General features: G+C 43.7%; 1 long non-coding RNA gene across 1 annotated transcript; it reads right to left on the bottom strand.

The window, feature by feature from the left end:
* Nucleotides 1–1,006: 1,006 nt before the first annotated feature.
* On the bottom strand, nt 1,007–20,768 carry LOC310796553. The gene is made up of 4 exons (XR_014553682.1): nt 20,678–20,768; nt 19,242–19,415; nt 9,593–9,743; nt 1,007–1,076 (listed from the first exon to the last, which is right to left on the bottom strand). It is a non-coding gene; the product is annotated as an uncharacterized lncRNA (long non-coding RNA).
* Nucleotides 20,769–24,232: the final 3,464 nt, after the last annotated feature.

The raw sequence follows: 24,232 nt of genomic DNA, 5'->3' as shown, positions 1-24,232 counted from the left end.
ACACACAGTCCCAGTGATGATGTCATCAGTGATGTCATAAATTGTGAATTGTGAGTGTGGGTGTGTTGTGTTTGTGAAAACCTGTATCAGTCTTCACTGCCATTTCATCGTGAATATCATGTGGTGAGGTTACTTTAGTGCAGTGGTTCTCAAACCTTTTCTGTCATGCCCCACTTTGGAGAAGGAAAAATGTTCATGCCCCACCGCCCCAACAAAATTGTAAAAAAAAAAAGGGTCCAAGTTTAACTTTTACCTTTTACTTGAAGCTGTTTTGCACTGCACATATTTTCAAAATAATAACAATAAAGTGCAACCTGTGAAAAACTAAACAAAACAAGTTGAAATATTTGGCAATATGAATGAACCATCCATGTAATGAATGCGAGTCACTACAGAAGCGGGGTTCATTTATTGCTCACTGGGAAAAAAAGTCTGACGTCAAAACATTGGTTCCGCGCTGCATTTCTGCATTTCCCCCTGTTTTGCCACTGCGCCCCACAGGGGGGGCCTGCCCCACACTTTGAGAAACACTGCTTTAGTGTCTGTATACAGTACTCTGTGTGTGTGTGTGTGTGTGTGTGTGTGTGTGTGTGTGTGTGTGTGTGTGTGTGTGTGTGTGTGTGTGTGTGTGTGCGTGCGTGCGTGCGCGTGTGCATGTGTGTGTGTGTGTGCGCACGTGCGTGTGTGTATTACCCGTGCTGAATTGAAGGTGCTTGGCGCATTGAAGACAAGGAAACAGCGTTTGACATTACGGTCTTTGCCATTGATCATGTAGTAATCCCATCCCTGATGGACAGAACATGAATACATGTGCTTCAACATTGACATGAGCTTTTCACATGCTCCTCCCTGCTCCTCCCTGCAGTTGCAAAGGATTATGGGTGTTGATCTCCACGTAGGGAACAGAACTGTTCTATGGGTTGCAGCAGTTGTGTCTGCATGGTACTCACGTGCGTCACAGCGCACTGCAGCGTCCTGGATGATCAGCAGTGACAGCAGCAGGCTGGCAGCTCCTCCAACACAAAGCATGGTTCACTTCTCTCCAACTCTCACAGTTCACTCTCAAACTGGAATAGCTGAGAAAGGCAGACAGTTAGTCTCTATTCACAACAGCTTTCAGCTTTCAGGCCCATATCATTTGACATGTTAAAAGGAGGAGATCCTTTATCTCAGGTCTCTTTTCTCTAAAGTCAGTCCTGCTCTTACAGACATGCCCAAGAAGACCAGGCTAACATAGCCACTAAGTACTTTTAAATAACTTCTTAAATCACAGACAAAACCTGGGCACTTCAAAAAGACTACACTGTGACACTGGAGACACTCAATCACTTTATTCACACCTTTATCAACTGGCTTTTACATAATTGTTTTGGTTGTTAATTGTGATGTAATTAGGTGTTCTTGTTACTGTTTTTTTTCTATAATTGATATATCAATTAACATGCTTTTTAGTAATTGTATCTACCGTATTCGTCCATTAATCTTACTTGCTGACTTTTACTTACTTCTTAATAGGGCTGCACAATTAATCGTATTTTCATCGTCATCGCAATATGAACATGCGCAATAAACACATCCAAAGACTGCCTGAAACGCAATGAATAACAAAGGTGGTTTTATTGACATGCGTCATGCATTCCCACTCAGCATCTGATCATTTTGTCTTGTGTTGTAAATCCAGCGTACACCTTTCCCTTGCAACAGTGCGCTCCGCCCCTCTGCCAAAGCCCAAACACACTGTGTGTAGTTTCAGCTAGAGTCAGTGTGTATTTAATTTCTTTATTCAGTGGGCATAGGCTATGTGTGTGGTCTATGTTAGCATTATTAAAGCAGAAAGACATAGGAACTGTATAGCTACTGTATATGCATACTTTAATATTTGTTTATTTATCGCAAGTCATATCGTCATCGATATATTGAACAATGTTATCTCACATCGCAGATTTTCCTCATATCGTGCAGGACTAGTTGTTATATTTACAGTAAATGCAATTTGTGATGTTATGACATATTCTGTGTATCATATGTACGTGGACGACATGGTCCTGTATTCGTCTGCTCCTTCCTTTTGAGGCTGCGGTTACCAACCTCTAATCTGACTGGACCTCTTTGCAGCATGCTCTCTTTAGCTCAAAGCTAAACTAAGGCTACAGTATGTTGTTGTTTGCATAAAGTAACACTGTGGCCCCCTCGCTTCTAATTAATACACTTGAAGGTGTCTCCATTGAGTTTGTTGATACGTATAAATACATAGGCTTCTGGCTGGACAGAAATCTTAATACTATTTACAGATTTGCATGTCCCCACCTCCTTGGCCTAGCTTGACCCACTCTATCATGCTGCTTTGAGATGTATGTCTAACTCAGGCTTCAGGACTCATCATTGCACACTGTACATCACAGTCTGGTCAGATGGTCCTCCCTTGCTATGTGCACGATGCAGCATTGATATATTTTAATGTATAAGGCCATTTTGGGCAGGCTGCCTTTGTATTTATGCTCTTAAGTTTGTATCTGTTAATAACTCGTACAACCTCAGATCCAACAGTTGGTTACATTTTAAAATGCCACCTGTGCAGACTGAGGCTGGGAAAATTAGTCTTATTTTATTTTGCTCCTTGGTCTTGGATGACCTGCAGACTTGTCTCAAATTGCAATATGCCCGTGTTCTTTTTGTTGATTTCACTTCTGCATTTAACACCATCGTTCCTGTGAAGCTGATTCACATTTTACAGGAGCTGGGTGTTCATGCATTTCTGTGTAAATGGATTTATAACTTTTTATGTGACAGAAAACAAGTTGTCAAAATCAGTAATCTTGTCTCGCTGTTTAGGCTTCTGAACACCGGCGCGCCCCAGGGTTGTGTCTTATCCCCTCTTCTGTACTCTTTATACAGAAATTACTGTCAATCACACACTAGATCTGTTTTGTTGTATAAGTTTGCGGATGACACCTCTGTGGTGGGTCTTATTACCAACCATGATGAATCAGGCTACTGCAGAGAAGTAGAGGAGCTGGTGAGATGGTGTAAGAACAACAACCTGATACTTAAAGGAGAACTTACCTCCAAAACACTTTTTTTAAGCTTTTAACCAATATATATGACTTTGGGGGTGATGTGTGAAGAATTCTGGTCAAAATTTCCACATTTGACACCAAACTGTTGCCATTTTACCATTTGTATCATTTTTCAGCAGCATAACTGGCATAAGCGCCCTCTAAGGGTCGAACACTGCTTTTTTTTCTTTTTCTCAAATGAATGGGAGATTAGGGGCACACTGACGTCACAGTGCCCCCAAAGACTATGGGATTTCAAGATAATTACTCCCCTACCTCCCCTGTACCCTTTCGGCTCCTCAGAACTCCAAGCCTATTCCTATTGAAGTTTGCTCTTAAAATACTGAACCAAACGTCGTCAAAGTTGGCACATGTCTTAATTATAGTTAGTTTCCCGCTGAATGTGTCATTACTTTATTAATATCTTACCTGGATAAGCTCGAATGATGATGTTTATATTATCAGTCCGAGTTGGAAGCAGCTGTCTCCAGCCCAGGCAGGCGGGAGCGAGTCGTACTGTAACCTCATGCACTAGCGCCAAGCTCCGGGGGCGCGCGCCCTCCACGTTGACTCGTGTGTGTTTTGCTGCTGTCGTCCTCTCAAGGACGACACACAGAGCTGCTGCACTGACTGCCCGGAGGGAGGGAGGGCTTTATTGTGTGTTTGCAGCAATCAGCTCCGAGAGCCCAGCATCAAAGTGAGAGCCTCACTTTCATCCTTCCGCAAACAAATCTTATCGCAGCGCACATGTAAAATATGACAACGTGACAAAGCTGGTCTAAACACATCGGCTACTATAATAACGTCACTGTGTACAAGCAACGCCAACTTTTCAGGAAATGTCAGCAGAGCAGAGCGACTGGGGACTGGGGGGGGGGGGGGGGTTGACTCGCTGTGTGCGAGCACGAGCTGCTGTGTGCTCAGGCAGCGGGGACGCGCGGGCAGTGAGAGGCGGGGGCTTTGAAGAGGAGAAGAGCTCTGCGCTGCCTCTCCTGCGCCCTGAGAGGAAAAATGCTGCTGTCATGCTGTAACTTTCAACAAGAATCACGAAAAGCCCCAAAACGCAAATTAAAAAGGGATTTCATTGCGCGGTTTATCGCTAGTTGTACGAGGGAATGACGTGGAGAAATCTCGCATTGTGTTACCCCAGAGCGGGGGGTTTCTCCTATTGTGCGGTGTGCTGCTGTAACGAGCCCATGTCACTTTGCTCTCGTAACGTAGTTTTGACACCTGCCATAGAGATACATGCAGAAAAATAATTAAATTTCTAGTTCGCCACTGAATTACCAAATTGATATAACTATCAACAATTTTGAGCAACACTCTTTCCATACATGCCACCAGCGTTGGCTAGTTGTTGATATTTATAAAGATATGGCCCCTCTCAAATAAATTATTTTTGAGGCAGTAGGCAAACTGTAATGGCGTCGATTTCCGAAAAAGAATCTTGACTTGAACACAGCCAAAGAGTCTAGTATAGACAAGAGTATATGTAATTTCTTGGTTTTTTCCATAGGTATTTTCAAATCACTGTTCTAATACATATCTAGGGGGTAAGTCCTCCTTTAAGCTATACCACACGAGAGGGAGTGATGTTGTCTAATATTGTATGGGGGGGGGGGGGGGGGGGGTCAATCAAGATGATGAAGATGATGATGATAATAACTGTGTTTCCCCTACCATGTACCATAACATTTTGTCAACCATGTTGAACATTTTGTTGACTTGTTGTAGACAAGGAACCTCTACACTATCAGATTCCCTGCTCACCATGAAGCTACCATCTCTGCTGCTGCTACACGGAGTGCACTCTGACTGTACTCCACTACTCCATTATGTATGAGAATGCATTTCTCCATTGTTGAATGATACCGTTATTTAATTTGTACTCAATTATTTGTTAATTAGCCTATTGCAGACAGATCCTCACTTTTTAGTTTCTGATTTCTGTGTGCTGCTGATCATAGAATATATATTACAGATAGAGACACTGCATGAAATAGGCCATGCCCATCAGGGGGGAAAAGCTCCGTTCATTTCCACACACCAGCGTCATTTTCCTTGAATTAAACATAGCTAAAAGCTGTTGTGTGGTGGGGCTGCGCAGACAACAAATGTAAAAAATCGCCAGTTAAAGTTATTTTGTACTCCTGAGCAAAACAAGGAAGCCATTGAGAATTGGCGAGAAGAAAAATGTGGATCTAGCTGTCAAGGAAGTAAGTTGGAGTGTTCATCTTCCGTATATACAATCTTTTTCTGCAACACGCAACCATGCACATGACATAGAAGAACGCCAGGATTGGAGGGGGGCTTTCTGTTTACCCCCGTCTTGGGCGTGGTTTCTGAATGATGACGCGTTACGCAGTCTCTCTATGGACACTGTGGCTCCACCTCCTCCTGGTATGCTCTTGTGAGGTTTAGTGAACCAGATTCTACGCACTAGTTCTGTTGGGTTTGAACCTGTGTGAGACCCCGCCCCTCTTTTTTATGTAGCTGCTGGTTCTAGGCTAGCTTTACGTAGTGTATTTATATCATTGACAGTAAATGTATATACAGTCAATGCACTAGCTGTGTAAATATGACACTTTCACTTCTAATCATTTTTGACTCGTCAAAAGCAACCATGTAGATTCCCACTATGAGGTTAGTTTATCAAAATGACGCCTGTATGGAAATCAGATTTTTGTTGTCAGATATTTAGAGGAACCGGGACCAGTCCGTTATCTCAGCTGATAGCAGCCAGACTCCGAGCTGCTCAAGCTTACTTCCTTTTGGAACAAATGTTGGTTTAACAGATGACATGATCTAAGTGAAGCTTTGTGTAGGCTATGTAGCATTCACTGGGCAGCCCAGGGTGAATCCCACCTCCTCCACAAGGTCGTCACAGAGACACCACAGCGAACACGCCTCAAGTCCCGGCGCCCCTTTGCCACCCAGGCCCAGGAACTGCTCCGCACAACACCAGCTGACACCTCCAAGGCTGGATGGGTAAAGGCAAGATGGAGGGACCAGTGGAAGGCAGCAGAACCATCCAGGCTTCACCACTACATCAACGATCCCACAGACGTTCCTGGCCAGCACCTCCCCCGTAAGGAGTGGACAACCCTCAACCGCCTGAGGACAGGTGTGGGTCGTTTCGCTGCATCAATGCAGAAGTGGGGTCTCACAGACAGTGCCCACTGCGAATGTGGGGACCCATCACAGACTGTGGAACATGTGATGACCAGCTGCCCCAAATACCGGCCATCGAATGGTGATCGTGGGCTAATTGACCTAGACAATGACACACTGGACTGGCTTGCTGCAACGGAGCTGAAGGTCTAAGGACATACGACAGAAGAAGAAGGGCTGCCTCTCTGAGTCTGGGGCTCTAACTAACGTTAGCCAGGCTGCCTGGCGCCCATACCGCGAATGTAGGATAAGCAGATCCAGGATCTGTCCCTTGATCTGGTTTGGCTTAACCAGATCATTGCAATCAAGCTAACCCGGCGTACCACCACGACGGCCATCAACTCGGTAAGTGGATCAAAATAATGAAATAATAATGGAAGAGATTCTCAAAGAACTAATGCTGTAAATTGTACAAGGAACCCTCTAACCTGGTGCATTATTAAAAATATTAATATTTACATTAAGAATTGACCATAAAGCAAGCAGTTACATCATGTAATTCTTTTTTATTTAAACATGACCAACATCTTATCTTTCTTTACAGTCTTCTGTGAGAAGCCAAACAAATTTAGATTTCCACTATACAACAGAATCTACTAGGAACAGAATAAACTAAAATAAAATACAGCTCATGAACATTTCCAGTTCACAAACATTATAGTGCAAACAGATTTGAGGTCTGTACATCTGGCTCATGGTGCATGCACAATGCACATGTAGCCTAAAGTATTTATGTTTTTGTTTCAACTACAAACATAAATAAACATCAACTTGAAACTATGTTTTAACTACCACACACAGCCTATAATATTATAGCCTATGTTTATAAAAAAAAAAAAATGTGAATACTATTACGATACTAATACGATACTGGGATTTATGTACCGATACTTGTTCCTTCACATGAATATTGATTCAATATCGATATATCGATTTTTTTTGGTCATGTTTAAATAAAAAAGAATTACATGATGTAACTGCTTGCTTTATGGTCAATTCTTAATGTAAAATAATATTTTTTAATAATGCACCAGGTTAGAGGGTTCCTTGTACAATTTACAGCAGTAGTTCTTTGAGAATCTCTTCCATTATCAAAGCGAAAACTGGTATTGTAACTAAAATATCGATCTGGGACCTTGTGTATCGGAATCGTATCGGGAAGTCAGTGGGGAGACCCAGCCCTAACCTCCATTGCATTGAATTCCACTGTAATCTGTGTGTGTGAGAGAGAGAGAGAGAGAGAGAGAGAGAGAGAGAGAGAGAGAGAGAGAGGGAGAGGGAGAGAGAGAGAGAGAGAATGATTTATGCGAGTCTAAGCCTATATGCTTGTCCAGACAGAAGCGTATGTCGCCAAAAACACTTCCGCTGCAGCACAGAGGGATTTTCAAGGAGCCCGGAACAAAATAGTTGAATCTTCACATTCCCCACATTCCCCCATAATTTGGTCAGAAAGTCAAATAACAGCAACAACACCAACAACTACAGTGAGGCTGCAATGAGGATATTGAAAGACAAAATCCTACATTGCACCAAAGCATACAATGTACCGCAGTTATTTGACTTTCTGACCACCCGCCTCAGTGCTTATTATGAGGCCAGAATAACAGATGCTGCCCTTGGCCATTGGGAAGGCTAACCCTTTACTTTTGGTTTTATTGATTGTGTATGATTCAACTTTTGATCGACTATCATTTTATATTATTGCATGTTTTTGTAGATTGTTGGGACTTCACTGGCCTGGAACAAACGGCTGGACTGGGGGGGGGGGAGAGCTAGGCCTATGTGCTGTAGCCTATTGTATTTTTTATTTTATATTTTTTATATTTTTCATTTGCAAGTTCAACTGTCAGCTGAGCTCTGTTATTGAAGCTTTGGGTAAAGCCCTGAATTTTACAATAATGTTTTGAAATAAATATGTTTAAAAATCTATTGTGTGTTAAAAGCTTGTGTTACGTTTTCATTAGCGTTAATATATTACAGTAATTTATTTTCAATGTCCGCTATCAAGAGCAATTTGGTTAATAAAATCGCTGGGCTGGGCGCAGTGTTTGTGTTGTGGGAAATGTGTTAAAAGCTTGTATTACGTTTTAATTAGAGTTAATACACTAAGGAAGGTATGTGACCATAATTAATTTCAATGTCCGCTATCAAGAGCAATTCAGTTGGTTCATGAAATCGCTGGGCTACGTGCCGTGCAGTGTTTGTGGTGTGGGAGATTCAAGCTGTCAACAGAAGACAAAAGACTTGCTCCTGGCCAATCCCGGCGCTTGACTGCTGCGTAGGCGGGCACAGGGCGTGGTTTTGGCTTAACCTACGGTATGTGGGATTCAAAATAACTTGTGGACTACCAGAGGAACAGGAGGCCCCGCCCCCTGTCCTGGCTGTCATCCAGGGAGAGGAAGTGAAGTGGATGGACTCATACAAGTATCTTGGGGTCCAAATCAATATGATTCATGTGATTAATGGCTTTAACTTCAAGGATTTTGGTGTCTGTAAAACTAAGTGACGGCACTTGGCACCGTTTTTGTCCAATGACATATCATCATTTTCTCAGCTACATAGAGAGCTATAATGCAGCATTATGATATCCTACTAGCAGTATACCCGTACAGTGTATTGAGTGTAAATATACTGTGTCTCTGTGTGACCGCCCGCTGGAGGCTGTGCAGCCATTGTGCAGCATCGCAAGTTCGGCCATTAATCGGCCCTAATTACCTAATTAGAAAATCTGTCTCCGTTAGGTCACGGGTGCTCTGTACACTTCCTGAAAGATACAGCCCGATCACACATAAAATGGCATAGCTGTGGCTGAACACAATTTCTGCTGACTAAATCACTCCACATTCTTATTAGGATTAGACATTTGTGTGAAATTTGGTCATAATTAGCGTATGAATTCTTGAGTTGTGGCCAAAACTGTTTTGAGAGGTCACAGTGACCTTGATCTTTGACCAACCAAATCGTAATCAGTTCATCCGTCAGTCCAAGTGGACGTTTGTGCCAAAGTTGAAGGAATTCCCTCGAAGGCGTTGCTGAGATATCACGCCAAAGAGAATGGGACGGACGGATGGACGGACAACCCAAAAACATAAGGCCTCTGGCCACGGGCATCACCGATGGAGGCATGAAAACACTTGCAAAGAAACAGAGACTGACAAAGCTTTCTTTGTGTGTTAGTTTGATCGTTAAAATCTGGATACTAGTTCATGAACGCAGAGAGTGAATTTGTCAAGCATGTTATCAAAATGCGCAGCGCGTGCACAAATGTACAAACACACGCACGCACGCACGCACGCACACACACACACACACACGCACGCACACGCACGCACACGCACACACACACACACACAGAGTTCACTTACAGAACTGGAGGCTGAGGCTGACGATGGCCAGCACTGCCCCGCCCACCACCACCAGGACGAGGAAGCGGTTGCGAGCTAGCATCCTGTCACGTGATTGGTCCGCCATCCACCGTGTTGGTCAGCCATCCACACCACACCGCATCCCTGCAGACTGGACATAAACACTGAGTGACATAAAGATAATGTGACAAAATGACAATCAAACAAAGCAGAGAGTGGATTGGACCACTTTTCCTTCACATCATACCATGTTACCATGATTGTGACAGCATCCTATAGGCTACTCAAAATGTGAGTCTTGTGGCTCTAAGGGTGTGACGATATGAAAATGTCATGGCACAATTATCCTGTCAAAAAATCATTTACCTTACATTTTGGTTAAGAAATTAATATTTGCATTGCATCGTAGGACCGAAGACTGTATCAAAATAATGGGCTTAGCCACTGCGACATCACCCATTGGTTGCTATTATTTATATTATTCAAATTTGTTATAATTTTATTTCATTATTCACTTTTTCAAATTGCAATTCAAAATAAATAATAAGAAAAAAATACACTACCAAACAACAAAATTAGTACAGAAACGCAAGGTACCTATTAGCAAATATCTGTTTTTAATGGTGTTAAATGTTTTGTTTGTTTTTTTAACCCGAAGACTACTTCTTCTTCTTCCAAAGAGCTGTCATCCTAACCAGCCCGCTTAACCACCCATCTATAGACAACATCAACATTCTGCTTAACCACCCATCTATAGACAACATCAACATTCTGCTTAACCACCCATCTATAGACAACATCAAAGAGCTGTCATCCTAACCAGCCTGCTTAACCACCCATCTATAGACAACATCAACATTCTGCTTAACCACCCATCTATAGACAACATCAAAGAGCTGTCATCCTAACCAGCCTGCTTATCCACCCATCTATAGACAACATCAACATTCTGCTTAACCACCCATCTATAGACAACATCAAAGAGCTGTCATCCTAACCAGCCTGCTTATCCACCCATCTATAGACAACATAAACATTCTCAATCGCCCCTAGCTTACTTCCTGTTGCAGTGTGCTAATACAATAGTTGGCAGGAAAGAGGAAATAAACTAGGTTTCAAACTGTTCCCTAGCAACACAAACCGTCTATAGAGATGATTACTGTTATTATTGCAATGCAGGGCTATGTTGCCAACTTAAGCAGTATGTGCAGTATGTTCCCCCCCAACTATTTCAACATCTGTACAATCCTGTAACTAATCTGACCTTCAGAATACACACTCCACACATTGAGCTTTCAGTGTCACACTGCCACATCACACTGAGCCTGAGCGCGCCGCTAACTGCTGCCTCACTGCACTTCCACCTACAGCTGCAACCACACCACACTCAGTCAGTCATCGTAGATTTGGCCGATGCATTCCTCCAGCGCAATCCAGTGTGTGTTTTCTACAGCTGCTACCAGTTAGAATGTGAAACTTGGGTGATTTTGGTGACCCCTTGAGTCCCTTAGTGGTAGGGGCGAAAAGACACTCGCCACTTGTTCGCCCCCTTCTGCTGCTCTGCAGAGAAAGCAAATAGCCTATAAAAAGAGGTGATGTTATAGAGACACTGCATAGAATAGGCCACACCCATCACGGGGGAAAACCTCCGTTCATTTCCACACACCAGTGTCATTTTCCTTGAATTAAACATAGCTAAAAGCTGTTGTGTGGTGGGGCTGTGCAGACAACAAATGTAAAAAATCGCCAGTTCAAGTTTTTTTGTACTCCAGAGCAAAACAAGGAAGCCATTGAGAATTGGCGAGAAGAAAAATGTGGATCTAGCTGTCAAGGAAGTAAGTTGGAGTGTCCATCTTCCGTATATACGATCTTTTGGTGCAACACGCAACCATACACGTGACATAGAAGAACGCCAGGATTGGAGGGGGGGCGGGTTCTGTTTTCCCCCGTCTTGGGCGTGGCTTCTGAATCATGACGCGTTACGCAGTGTCTCTATGAGAGGAGTTATTTTTCCCATGGCACAAGACCTGCTCATCAGGAGGCAGATTCAGGCCACTCAGTCGATCAGTCAAACAACGCTCTCTGAGGCCATTTACACCTGGCGCTAACATGCGTTTTCTGTGATCAGATTGCAATCAGATTGTGTTTTATCACTTGAAATGCCAGGTGTAAACACCCCCAAAACGCATTGAAGAAGGATTGCAATCTGATCGGCCAAACCACCTCCGGAGGTGGTCAGGGATGCATTGTGTACACATTGAACACAAGTGTAAATGCAATGTGTCCTCTCAATCTGGATACACCAACTTTATGCGGATTGAGAGGACAACCATTTCTGCAATCTGATTGCAATCTGATTGCAATCAGATTGCAGAAAATGCATGTTAACGCCAGGTGTAAATGGAATCAGGCTGAAGTGATAAAATACAATCTGATTGCAATCTGATGGCAGAAACCACATGTTAACGCCAGGTGTAAATTGCCTCTCTGACTCACACTGCGTGATGCGCCCGCTTGCCCCAGTGCTACAGTCTTGATAAGCATTGCAAAATGTAAATGTACCAGTTGTGGTTGTGACATGGTGGATATCTATCACGTTTTGCACAGAATGTGCAGTCCAGGTATCCTTGTACTAAATAATGTGTCAATATTAACTGTGAGACTCAAAGGTCGCTGCATTGATGCTGCTACAGAAGTAATTAGTGTAGTGTAGTTGGGAATGGGAGTAAGACTCCATCAATGAGGAATGCGCCACCAACACCACCAGTGCAAAAGACCTCCCTGTAAGTCAAAGTGCCCCAACATCAGCCAGTCACATGCAGCCAGATACTAGTCCAAGCAAAAAGCAAAATGTGAAGCTAGGCTAACAATCCAGCTAATCTAGAATTTCCCATTGTAAACCCAGTGTTATAAATATGTTATAAAGGGCAGTGGTGGCCCAATGGTTAGAGAAGCGAGCTTGTGACCGGAAGGTCGTCGGTTCAATCCTCGGGACCGGCAGGATAAATCTGGGTGGGGAAAGTGAAAAGGCAGCACTTGCCCCTCCCTCATTACCACCACTGAGGTGCCCTTGAGCAAGGCCCTTAACCCCAACTGCTCCAGTGGAGCTGATCAGTGGCCAGCAGGTCAGACTGTGGTTGTACTGGTCAGCTTCCAGGTATGAATGTGTGTGAGAATGTGAACAGGGCACTCCTGAAAAAGAGAGCATTGCTCTCAGTGAGACTTCCCCTGTATAAATAAAGGTAAAAAAAAAAAAAAAAAAAAAAAAAAGTGCGTGCAAAGGCAGATGCTAGGTTGGAAACCATAAACAGAGGCGTGGGGGAGGAAACCTAAAGCCCTAAAGTAGTACTAGTCATGCACATTTTATGTGCTTTGAAGTTGCTTAATGCACTTTTTATACTCTTTTTTTTTAAGTTTTGTTGTGATGCTTTTAAATGTCCATTTTACTCTCTTCTTTTCTTTTCTTTTCCTGTCAACCATTTTATGTGAAGCACTTTGAATTGCCTCTGTGTATGAAATGTGCTATACAAATAAACTTGACTTGACTTGACTTGACAATAAACCCTACCATTAGGCAGTCTAAAAATACTCTGTCAACGGTGCACAAATATTAACACAGGCTGGATCAATAATAATAGGGGTGGCTGGGAATCACCAGATGCCCCAGGAGACGATATTACCACGATACTTGAATCACGATATGATGGTATATTGCGATATTATGATATGCTAGTATTGCGATATTGAGTGTTGTGATATTTAAGCTATATCACACGAGAGGGAGTGATGTTGTCTAATATTGTATGGGGGGGGGGGAGGGGGGGGGTCAATCAATCAAATTGTAGGGCTGCGGCCGCGTGCCGAAGATGATAATAACAGTGTTTCCCCTACCATGTACCATACAACATTTTGTCAACCATGTTGAACCTTTTGTTGAGTTGTTGTAGACAAGGAACCTCTACACTATCAGATTCCCTGCTCACCATGAAGCTACCATCTCTGCTGCTGCTGCACGGAGTGCACTCTGACTCTACTCCACCAAACATCTCACACTAGTTCCCACTTGACTCTATCCCCTTGTTGCTGCACTTCTCTCTGGAGCCCCGATGACCTCCATCACCACTTTCCTCCAGGAGTCAATCAGCATGATGATCACGCCCGGGCCGCTGTCTTCTCTTCTCAGCCATCATGCTACTTTCAATGTGAGGCTGCCAGGAGCCAGAGGAGCCATTTACTCCAGAGCAAAACAAGGAAGCCATTGAGAATTGGATAGAGGAGGGGGGCTTTCTGTTTCCCCCCGTTTTGGGCGTGGTTTCTGCATGATGACGCGTTACGCAGTGTCTCTATAGCAGCAAAGTGAACAACAACAGAAGCTGACCCTCTATGAAACATGAGGTAAACTCCCATACGCTCTCCTCTGCTCCTCATGGATCTATCATACGCTCTCCTCTCCTCCTCATGGATCTATCATACGCTCTCCTCTGCTCCTCATGGATCTATCATACGCTCTCCTCTGCTCCTCATGGATCTATCATACGCTCTCCTCTGCTCCTCATGGATCTATCATACGCTCTCCTCTCCTCCTCATGGATCTATCATACGCTCTCCTCTGCTCCTCATGGATCTATCATACGCTCTCCTCTGCTCCTCATGGATCTATCATATGCTCTCCTCTGCTCCTCATGGATCTATCATACGCTCTCCTCCGCTCCTCATGGATCTATCATACGCTCTCCTCTGCTCCTCATGGATCTATCATACGCTCTCCTCTGCTCCTCATGGATCTATCATACGCTCTCCTCTGCTCCTCATGGATCTATCATACGCTCTCCTCTCCTCCTCATGGATCTATCATACGCTCTCCTCTGCTCCTCATGGATCTATCATACGCTCTCCTCTGCTCCTCATGGATCTATCATACGCTCTCCTCTGCTCCTCATGGATCTATCATACGCTCTCCTCTGCTCCTCATGGATCTATCATACGCTCTCCTCTGCTCCTCATGGATCTATCATACGCTCTCCTCTGCTCCTCATGGATCTATCATACGCTCTCCTCTCCTCCTCATGGATCTATCATACGCTCTCCTCTGCTCCTCATGGATCTATCATACGCTCTCCTCTCCTCCTCATGGATCTATCATACGCTCTCCTCTGCTCCTCATGGATCTATCATACGCTCTCCTCTGCTCCTCATGGATCTATCATACGCTCTCCTCTGCTCCTCATGGATCTATCATACGCTCTCCTCTCCTCCTCATGGATCTATCATACGCTCTCCTCTGCTCCTCATGGATCTATCATACGCTCTCCTCTGCTCCTCATGGATCTATCATACGCTCTCCTCTGCTCCTCATGGATCTATCATACGCTCTCCTCTGCTCCTCATGGATCTATCATACGCTCTCCTCTGCTCCTCATGGATCTATCATACGCTCTCCTCTGCTCCTCATGGATCTATCATACGCTCTCCTCTGCTCCTCATGGATCTATCATACGCTCTCCTCTCCTCCCTGTGGCTCTATCTATGCAGATAATGGCTCAAATCCTACTCTGCGTTTGATGAATAAATGATGACGTCGTCAGCTTTTCACCAACTGTCTGTGAGATGATCAAAAAGTGTGGAGGAGAGGGAAGTTGTGACAGTGAGCGTTTCCTATGTCCAACAAGTCACAGCTAATCCAGTATCATCCAGTTCTAACAGACCTATATTTCCAATGAAGGAAATAGGAGTGAAATATTAACAGTTAAGGAGGGGTGCTTTAACTCATTGAGTGCCAATGACGACTTTAGTCGTCAATTCAGATAGTAACGTTGAGTGCCAATGACGACTAAAGTCGTCAATTGCGTTTTTTGACGGTGGGACGTGGATCAAAGCCTATTACATCTCCTATAAAAATATGGGAGCTATTGAAGGTGTATAACCTATTTTACAGACCCATTAGGTGGCGACAGTGCTCTCCAGATTAGAGAAAGGTCAGGAAAACAGCAGGAAAAAGCCCCGTGATGAAAGAGAAACTGCTCATGCTCCAGCCAGAGCCATATAGATGGCTCTGGCTGGAGCTGACGTTGGCTGCGAACAGCAGTCAATCCGCGCCCACGACTGAGCCTCTCTGTCTCTGCTGTATAGTTTCTCCACACGATTAGCCGCCAGAAAAGCAGCACCCGACGCCGAAGGGCCAAACCATTCGCAGCAGTCCGGTTTGGCTTTTCCGTGTCGCGCTGGGAGCCGGCGCACAAAAACGGAGCACTCCGAAAATAGACGTGGGTGCGTGTTAGGCTGTGTGTTAGTGTGGGGAGGAGTTTGCAGCTGAGGGGGGGGGGGGAGGGGGGGGGGGGCATGCAGGCACCACACAACTACACCACGTCACTACATCAGAAAATATTAGCTTCAGACTCAGTGAATGTGCTTGAAATGCTGCATTTCACAAAAGGCGGAATAACTCAGCTTCTAATTTGAAATGTGTCTTTTTGCTCAAAACAGCCTATCTTCTCCGGCTCATAACTAAAGAACGGAAAATGGTATCAATAAACTTTTTTTTGCAGATGATAGAAGAGAGTCTCATCGTTCTTTGTGCGTGTTCGGTGTTTACATAGTAATATCACACAATATTCTGTGGGCCTCGAGAAATCACTGAAAAACGCTCTGAAACTCTGGCATTGGGAGCGTCCGTTCTCCAAAAGTGGCTGGCACTCAATGAGTTAAAGTAGAAACTGGAAACTGGAAAGGAAAAGAAAGTTTGCACACTGCAGGGCTCCAAAGTAGAGTGTTTTATTCACACTGGTGGTAACGTTTCGGGCAGCACCCTGCCCTTCCTCAGACAAAATGACATAAGACAGATGCCATCTTAAGTACCCACATGACGCAGTCACATGACGCAGTCAAGTGGGTCAGCTCGCTCATGTGACAGGAAAAGTTTAGAATTAAAAATAACAATCACAAGTGAAGTTAACACTGTTAGTGGTAACAAAGCCATACTTACAAAATCATGTGCGCAGAGAGAAGTCTGTAACCACAAAAACACACATCCCCACATAAAGTGGGCCTGTAGACATATACTAATACTGCCCAGAATGACAGTAGTGCAGTCATAGAAATATACAGAGCAATAAACATATAGCAGATAAACAGAGGTGCCTCTATTTGTCTTGAAGTCGGTGCAAAAATAGCAATCAAGGACCACGAGTTAGTTAAAATGAGAACGAGAGAGACCATTCAGATGCAACACAAAGAAATGCAGTTATAAGAAAGGATGAATGTCCATATCCTCTTTGTTGAGGCCCCTGGGTGACAGAGTACTGACACTCCACCAGGCCCACCTATTGTAGCTGCAATAGGCTCCCTTATGGAGCATGAACAATCTGCTTTTAAGAAGTGAACTCTTTTGGATCTACACTCTGGATAATCTGTCCCCCAATGGCCTCAACAACGAGGATATGGACATTCATCCTTTCTTATAACTGCATTTCTGTGTTGCATCTGAATGGTCTCTCTCGTTGTCATTTGAACTTCATATGTACTCGTGGTCCTTGATTGCTATTTTTGCACAGAGTTCAAGACAAATAGAGGCACCTCTCTTAGCGTTAAAGGTAGACAGGGACACGCACATCCAAAGCTAGGCCACACTGGGCCTGGGTGCTGGATCAAAAGGCTACTCACAGTGAAAAAAGAATGAAAAACTAGAACGACCGCAATGCGGACTTATGCCTCCGCCATTAGTTCATTCTGGAGTCGAAATCGCCATTTGAGGCAAATTGGAAGAGATTCCGTCAAGGCGCTCCTGTGATGTTGCGTTACAGAGCTTGGAAATTGGGTGTGTGAGAGGTCACAGTGACCTTGAACTTTGACCACCAAAATGTAATCAGTTCATCCTTGAGTCCAAGTCAATGTTTGAGACAAGTTTGATTAAATTCCGTCAAGGCATTCCTGAGATATCACGTTAACAAGCTTGAAAATGGCGTTCGAGAGCTCACCTTGACCTTTGACCTTTGACCACCAAAATCTAATCAGATCATCCTTGAGTCTAAGGCGATGTTTGAGGCAAATTTGATGAAATTCCGTCAAGGCATTCGTGAGATATTGCGTTAACAAGCTGGAAAATGGCGTTTGAGAGGTCACAGTGACCTTGACCTTTGACCAGCAAAATCTAATCAGTTCATCCTTGAGTCCAAGTCGATGTTTGAGACAAGTTTGATTAAATTCCGTCAAGGCATTCCTGAGATATCACGTTAACAAGCTTGAAAATGGCGTTTGAGAGCTCACCTTGACCTTTGACCTTTGACTTTTGACCACCAAAATCTAATCAGTTCATCCTTGAGTCCAAGTCGATGTTTGAGACAAGTTTGATTAAATTCCGTGAAGGCATTCCTGAGATATCGCGTTAACAAGCTTGAAAATGGCGTTCGAGAGGTCACAGTGACCTTGACCTTTGACCTTTGACCACCAAAATCTAATCAGATCATCCTTGAGTCCAAGTCGATGTTTGAGACAAGTTTGATTAAATTCCGTCAAGGCATTCCTGAGATATCACGTTAACAAGCTTGAAAATGGCGTTCGAGAGCTCACCTTGACCTTTGACCTTTGACCACCAAAATCTAATCAGATCATCCTTGAGTCTAAGGCGATGTTTGAGGCAAATTTGATGAAATTCCGTCAAGGCATTCGTGAGATATTGCGTTAACAAGCTGGAAAATGGCGTTTGAGAGGTCACAGTGACCTTGACCTTTGACCAGCAAAATCTAATCAGTTCATCCTTGAGTCCAAGTCGATGTTTGAGACAAGTTTGATTAAATTCCGTCAAGGCATTCCTGAGATATCACGTTAACAAGCTTGAAAATGGCGTTTGAGAGGTCACATTGACCTTGACCTTTGACTTTTGACCACCAAAATCTAATCAGTTCATCCTTGAGTCCAAGTCGATGTTTGAGACAAGTTTGATTAAATTCCGTGAAGGCATTCCTGAGATATCGCGTTAACAAGCTTGAAAATGGCGTTCGAGAGGTCACAGTGACCTTGACCTTTGACCTTTGACCACCAAAATCTAATCAGATCATCCTTGAGTCTAAGTCGATGTTTGAGGCAAATTTGATGAAATTCCGTCCAGGCGTTCCTCAGATATCGCATTAACAAGCTTGAAAATGGCGTTCGAGAGGTCACAGTGACCTTGACCTTTGACCTTTGACCACCAAAATCTAATCAGATCATCCTTGAGCCTAAGTGAATGTTTAAGGCAAATTTGATGAAATTCCGTCCAGGCGTTCCTCAGATATCGCGTTAACAAACATGGAACATCGTACGGACGGATGGACAGCCGGACGGACGGACGGACGTACGGACGGACAACCCGGATCCATAATGCCTCCGGCCTGGCTATCGCCGGGGGAGGCATAAAAAGAACTTTTTAATTCTAAACTTTTCATGTCACATGACAGCTGACCCACTTGACTGCGTCATGTGACTGCGTCATGTGGGTATAGATGGCGTCACACACACACACTGTACACAAGCTAAAAAGATCAACTCTAGACTGAGGCAACTGAACTATGAGCATCAATTGCCCCAGAAAAGACCAATATGACCTAAAGATCTTTAACAACAACAAGTCAAAGTATGTGATCAATGGCTCTCTAGAGCTTAGGGGCGCTTGTACCTTGGACTCTTTGTGCGTGGCCATCCTGAGGAAGGTCATGAAGACGGCTCAGTGGACGGAGCGCTTCATGTCGGCCACTGCCGGGGAGGAGGGCAGGGCAACGGGGTCCAGGCCGCGGGGCGCGTGCCGCAGGTTCGAGTCCAGGCACTTCTGCAGAGACTCATCAAACACCACCTAGTAGAAGAGACAGTCCAAAACAGACCTTCAGTAATGTCCAACCCATCTCCCACAGTTTCCCGGTCAATCAATCAAGAGTCTTGAACTAGAACTAGTGTAGCACTGCACTCTATACAGATGTCATGAAACCAGTGCATTACAGTGGCAATACATTATCTGCTGTGGCAAACTAAACAAGTCACATCTCCAGGTCTAAATGAAAAGACCTTCATCAAACCTGCCAACATACATCAAGCTGGCTCAAATCAATGAATAAGGGAAAGTAGAGGGCACTCAGTAGAGCAGATCTCCACCAACCTTTCTACAAAGTGAATCCCTTTGGAAGTTAGATGCCTTGTTGTGCTGCATGAGCAGTGTTTCCCCTAGAAACATCTGCAGGCCTGGAGGGATTTCAAAACGTACCCCGACCGCAACGGTGGGGGCCCTCGCTGGTGACGCTAAACTTTTAGCTAACCTGTTCGCATCTACGTTGGCAATGGCATCCCAAGTATCATCATACTATTATGGGATGCGATGCGAACAGTTGTATTATGGGATGTGCGTTTCCCAGGTAATGACACACGTTGACACGTTTTGGGACAGCGCTGCACGCTGGCACAATGCTCCTAAAAGCAAAATGCTTATTGTTTTGAATGCTTTGGCATCTTCTATTACTGTCAACACCAGTATTGTTGTATTGTAATAATATGCCATAAAGGTTTATTTAAATTTTGGGGAGAGCAGGGAAAAAAATCAGGGGGAAAAGAATATACCGGTATATATATATATATATATATATATATATATATATATATATATATATATATATATATATATATATATATATATATAAGGCCTGTAGAATGGTAGGGGAAACACAAAGTGAACCTTGGTCTCAGAAAAGTCACCTAAATCTCCTGCATGCTAGGGACCACTGCACATCAGACTATCTCAGGATATCTAAAAAAAAAGTTCAGAACAGATTTACATGAAGCTTTGTAGAGAAGTAGGACATGGGCCAACAGAACTGATCAACTTTCCACGCCCACTGGCAAAAAGGGATGACAATAACAGGAATGGCTTTTGTAAATGATTTGTTTCATGATGTATGGGTCATTGTGCTGTAATAGCTAAACTGATGATAATACAGCCAGGTGATGCACTCTCATTGCATTGACATGTTTCTAGCTGCTGGGGTTCATCACAGCTAAATGAATGGAAAGGAGAAGCCGTCTCTGTGCTCCTCTGGACCATAAAGATGCCATGTGACAGTCGCTCACCTGACAGCACAACTTGTCATGGGGTAGTGCCAGCCTGGTGCCAGCAGGAAACTGTTCCAGAAACTCCTCCAGCTGAGCAGGCCAGCCGTTCTCTGGCACCGGCCTTTAAGGCACAAAACAGCGCTCCTCCTTCCTGTCCGGGTGCCAACATGGAAAAGAACGCTGTAAGCGACACTTGGACGACAAGGGGTGTATTCCAATAAAGTGATCTTTGTGAGAGGTATATCTAATCTGCATAGCCACACCCCTCTGTGGAAAACAAACAGAAGAAAGAAAGTAAAGCAGAACAGCTGGTTAGAAATGGGTGGAGAAGTGGGCTGTCATCATGCTTCAAACAAATAAAACAAGGCTAGAATGGAGGCTGGTGCTCACCTGTATGTTGTCCTACTAGCAACGACTACGCAGATAACAGAACATCCCCCACTGATCTTAGATCAACATAATGCAGCATCAATCCCTTTGGCCTGTAGAATGGCTGTTCCACCATTAACATGAGAGGACAGACAAGTAAAATTAGACATTTTTCTCTCCCATGTAATAATTATACATGTCAGGCTGTCAGGCTGTCAGCCAGGTTTGATTAATCACATTTGTTAGTGCAGCCTGTTGGTACACACCTGTTACTGCAGCCTGTTGGTACACAGCTGTTACATCCCTGAAGCTCTTTAATAGCTAAAAGCTTCATTTTCTCAATGTCAGTCACATGCAGCAGACCGCTACAGTCCAAGTGAAAAGCTCCGCCCACCAACTGTGCCGATAAAAACATATACATTTAATAAATACACAATCAACATTTCAACGTAGTAGAAAAATTGAACATTCTGGTGAAATTGTATGAAGTTTGTGTAAAATATGCCTGTCTAAAAAGTCCAGAAAGTGCAAAATGACAGAATGTGCAAAAAATCTGTACAGACAAAAAGTACATTACAGAACAAGAGCAAATGTCAAGAGCAAACTTGAAAGGAAATTAGTTTCCATCTGGACAGAAAACGTCTAGTTACCAGGTGTGTTTTGTTTGTTTTCACACTCTAATGGCTGCCTCTGGGTGCACATATGACATACCCTTCTCTTGTACCCTAATCTGATTCACTTTCACCTCATTTACTCTCCTTGGACACGGTTTTGAACCTGCATGATGATCACCATCACAGTGTAGGCTTCCTCGTCTTCCTCTAAACAGGTGTCTCTCTCACACTCCTCTCCCACATCTCCTGACCCCTCTACACACAGCAGCAACATGACCATACTCTTGACAGCAATAACATTTCTTACCCTATAACAACAATAATCAACATAGTCTCTCAAACACACAGAAACACACAGACAAACTCTCCTCCCTTTCCCCCTCACGATATCGTGTCAATCTCTTTGCATCAAGCACACCCTCCACACTGACAAACAACTCAGCCTCTACTGACAGAGGCGCACCACTCACCACACCCTTCTTCCTGGCCTCAGATACAAGTGCAAAACATGTTACACGTTCACCTCTACTACTTCTACACCACTTTATTCCCTCTACAGCTTTGTCTCTCTGCTCTTTTGACACACACTCGATTATAACTAGTCCACTTCTTGCTATCCTAACTGACCTTACCTGCCCAATTACCTTCTCCACAAACTTCTCTACCTTATGTTGATCACTAAAGAGACCATCCACTTGCGATACCGCCCTCATCCCTACTATAAACTCCTGCTTCTTCCTCACTGATCGACTGTACTCATTATCTGAACTTACTATCGACTTGCTTTCTTTTCTTTCCGTTTAAACCTCCACTATCTCATCCGAATCCATTCCTCTCCTTCCGCCATCTTTCTTCATTCACTCCTTCATCATGTAATATGGTCGTTCCGACTTTTTCTTTTTTTGGTCGTTCCGACTACCCGTAGCCAGCTGACAGCGTGCTGACGTAAGACGTTTGGTTCTGTACGGGGCGGGTTCATTCCAGTTTGACACGCTGGAGGGAGCAGTCGCTACACAGAAGCTTACTTCACAGACGGTGAATTTGCGGACGTTTTTTTTGAATTTCGACGACGACTCTTTCCACCATCTATCTCCATTTCCTCGGCTCCGTCACAACCCCTCACAACCCCTTTCTCATCGAGCACAACTGCTTTCCAACGTTTACCATGGAGCAAGTGCAGGTGAGTCAGCTAGCATCTTTTTTTTGAGGGGGGCGTTAAACCGCTCGGTGCTTTAAACACGGCTAACATTTATAATCTTAAAGATCTAACGCCATAAAATGCAATTCTGAGAGCGCATTAAACGGTTGGATGGAAACCAAACTAATGTTTATTTTCAAAATGCTGCACGCATTAGCCTATTTAACGTATTTTAACTAGCTAATGGACATAAAACAAAGTTGTGGTTTTTTCAAACTTATGGCCGGGAGATGTCACAATTTCACACGTTGTTTATTGTTTCTTTCTGTTGTCATGTTTAATTGTAACGTTAAAGATATAACGTTTAATGTTTACCCTAACGCTAGTTAAACACGGGGGTCCGTCCAACCTATCTGACGTTAGGTTGCCTACATACTACATACATACATACATGACTCATGTCTCTTTCTCGCCGAGAAGAGCCTGGTGACGCGAGGTTACTCATGTCTAGCGCCAGGGAAAGTGAACGTCACTTCCTGCTTCAGCACTGTACCAGAGATTTTCATCCGCCATTTAGTTTCCCATAGACATTTCGTAAAATGCTTATGAGAATAGTTTTACTTGTTGAAACCAAACTGTTCAGATATATTTAGAAACAGGAGAGACCACGTAATATTTCACTCGGACCAAAACGCAGATTTAAAGAAAACATGTTTTAGATTTGGGGGGGGGGGGGGGGCTGAGTGAAATGTTCTATGGTCTCTCCCGATTCTAAATATAGCTGAACCGTGTGGTTTGACCAAGTAAAACTATTTTTATAAGCATTTTTTTACAAAATGTCTATGGGGATGAAAATCTCTGGTACAGTGCTGAAGCAGGAAGTGATGTTCACTTTGTCTCTCTATTGTAAGTGATGGCAGGGCAGAGGTTAGCTCAATTCTTTACTGTCACAGTACAGCATGAGCATAATGTAGCCTAATATACACCAGTAGTTCTCAACATGGGGTCCAGGGACCACCAGGGGTCCTCGAGGGAGTTCCAGGGGGTCCCCAGCAAATTGATGAATTCACCATTATTTGATAGTTAACACAACGTAGAATGACTATAGGCTATTTTGTTCTCTCTGCCTAAACACATCGTTTTCTGCTAATCTAAAAATAGACTCAGATTTGGGTCAGAGAGACAACATCATAAGAAATGAGGGCTGGTTGATATGAAAAAGGTTGAGAATCACTGACAGACAACTGCACTCCTCTGTATCCACCTATAATATGACCTACACCTCTCTGTATCAGCCTATAATATGACCTACACCTCTCTTGTGTCAATGCAGGCTATGTGTTTATTGTAAGATTACATTTTTGAGTGATTTTAATTTATGTTTGTGCTGTTTTTTCTCATCAGAGACGGACCAGGAGAACACACAATAGAGTGTCATTTTATCAGCAAATG

This window comes from Poromitra crassiceps, assembly GCF_964638095.1.
Source record: "Poromitra crassiceps genome assembly, chromosome: 23".
NCBI classification, from domain to species: domain Eukaryota; kingdom Metazoa; phylum Chordata; class Actinopteri; order Beryciformes; family Melamphaidae; genus Poromitra; species Poromitra crassiceps.
Note: the sequence above shows the minus strand (reverse complement) of the source record. Positions and strands in the feature narration are given on the sequence as shown.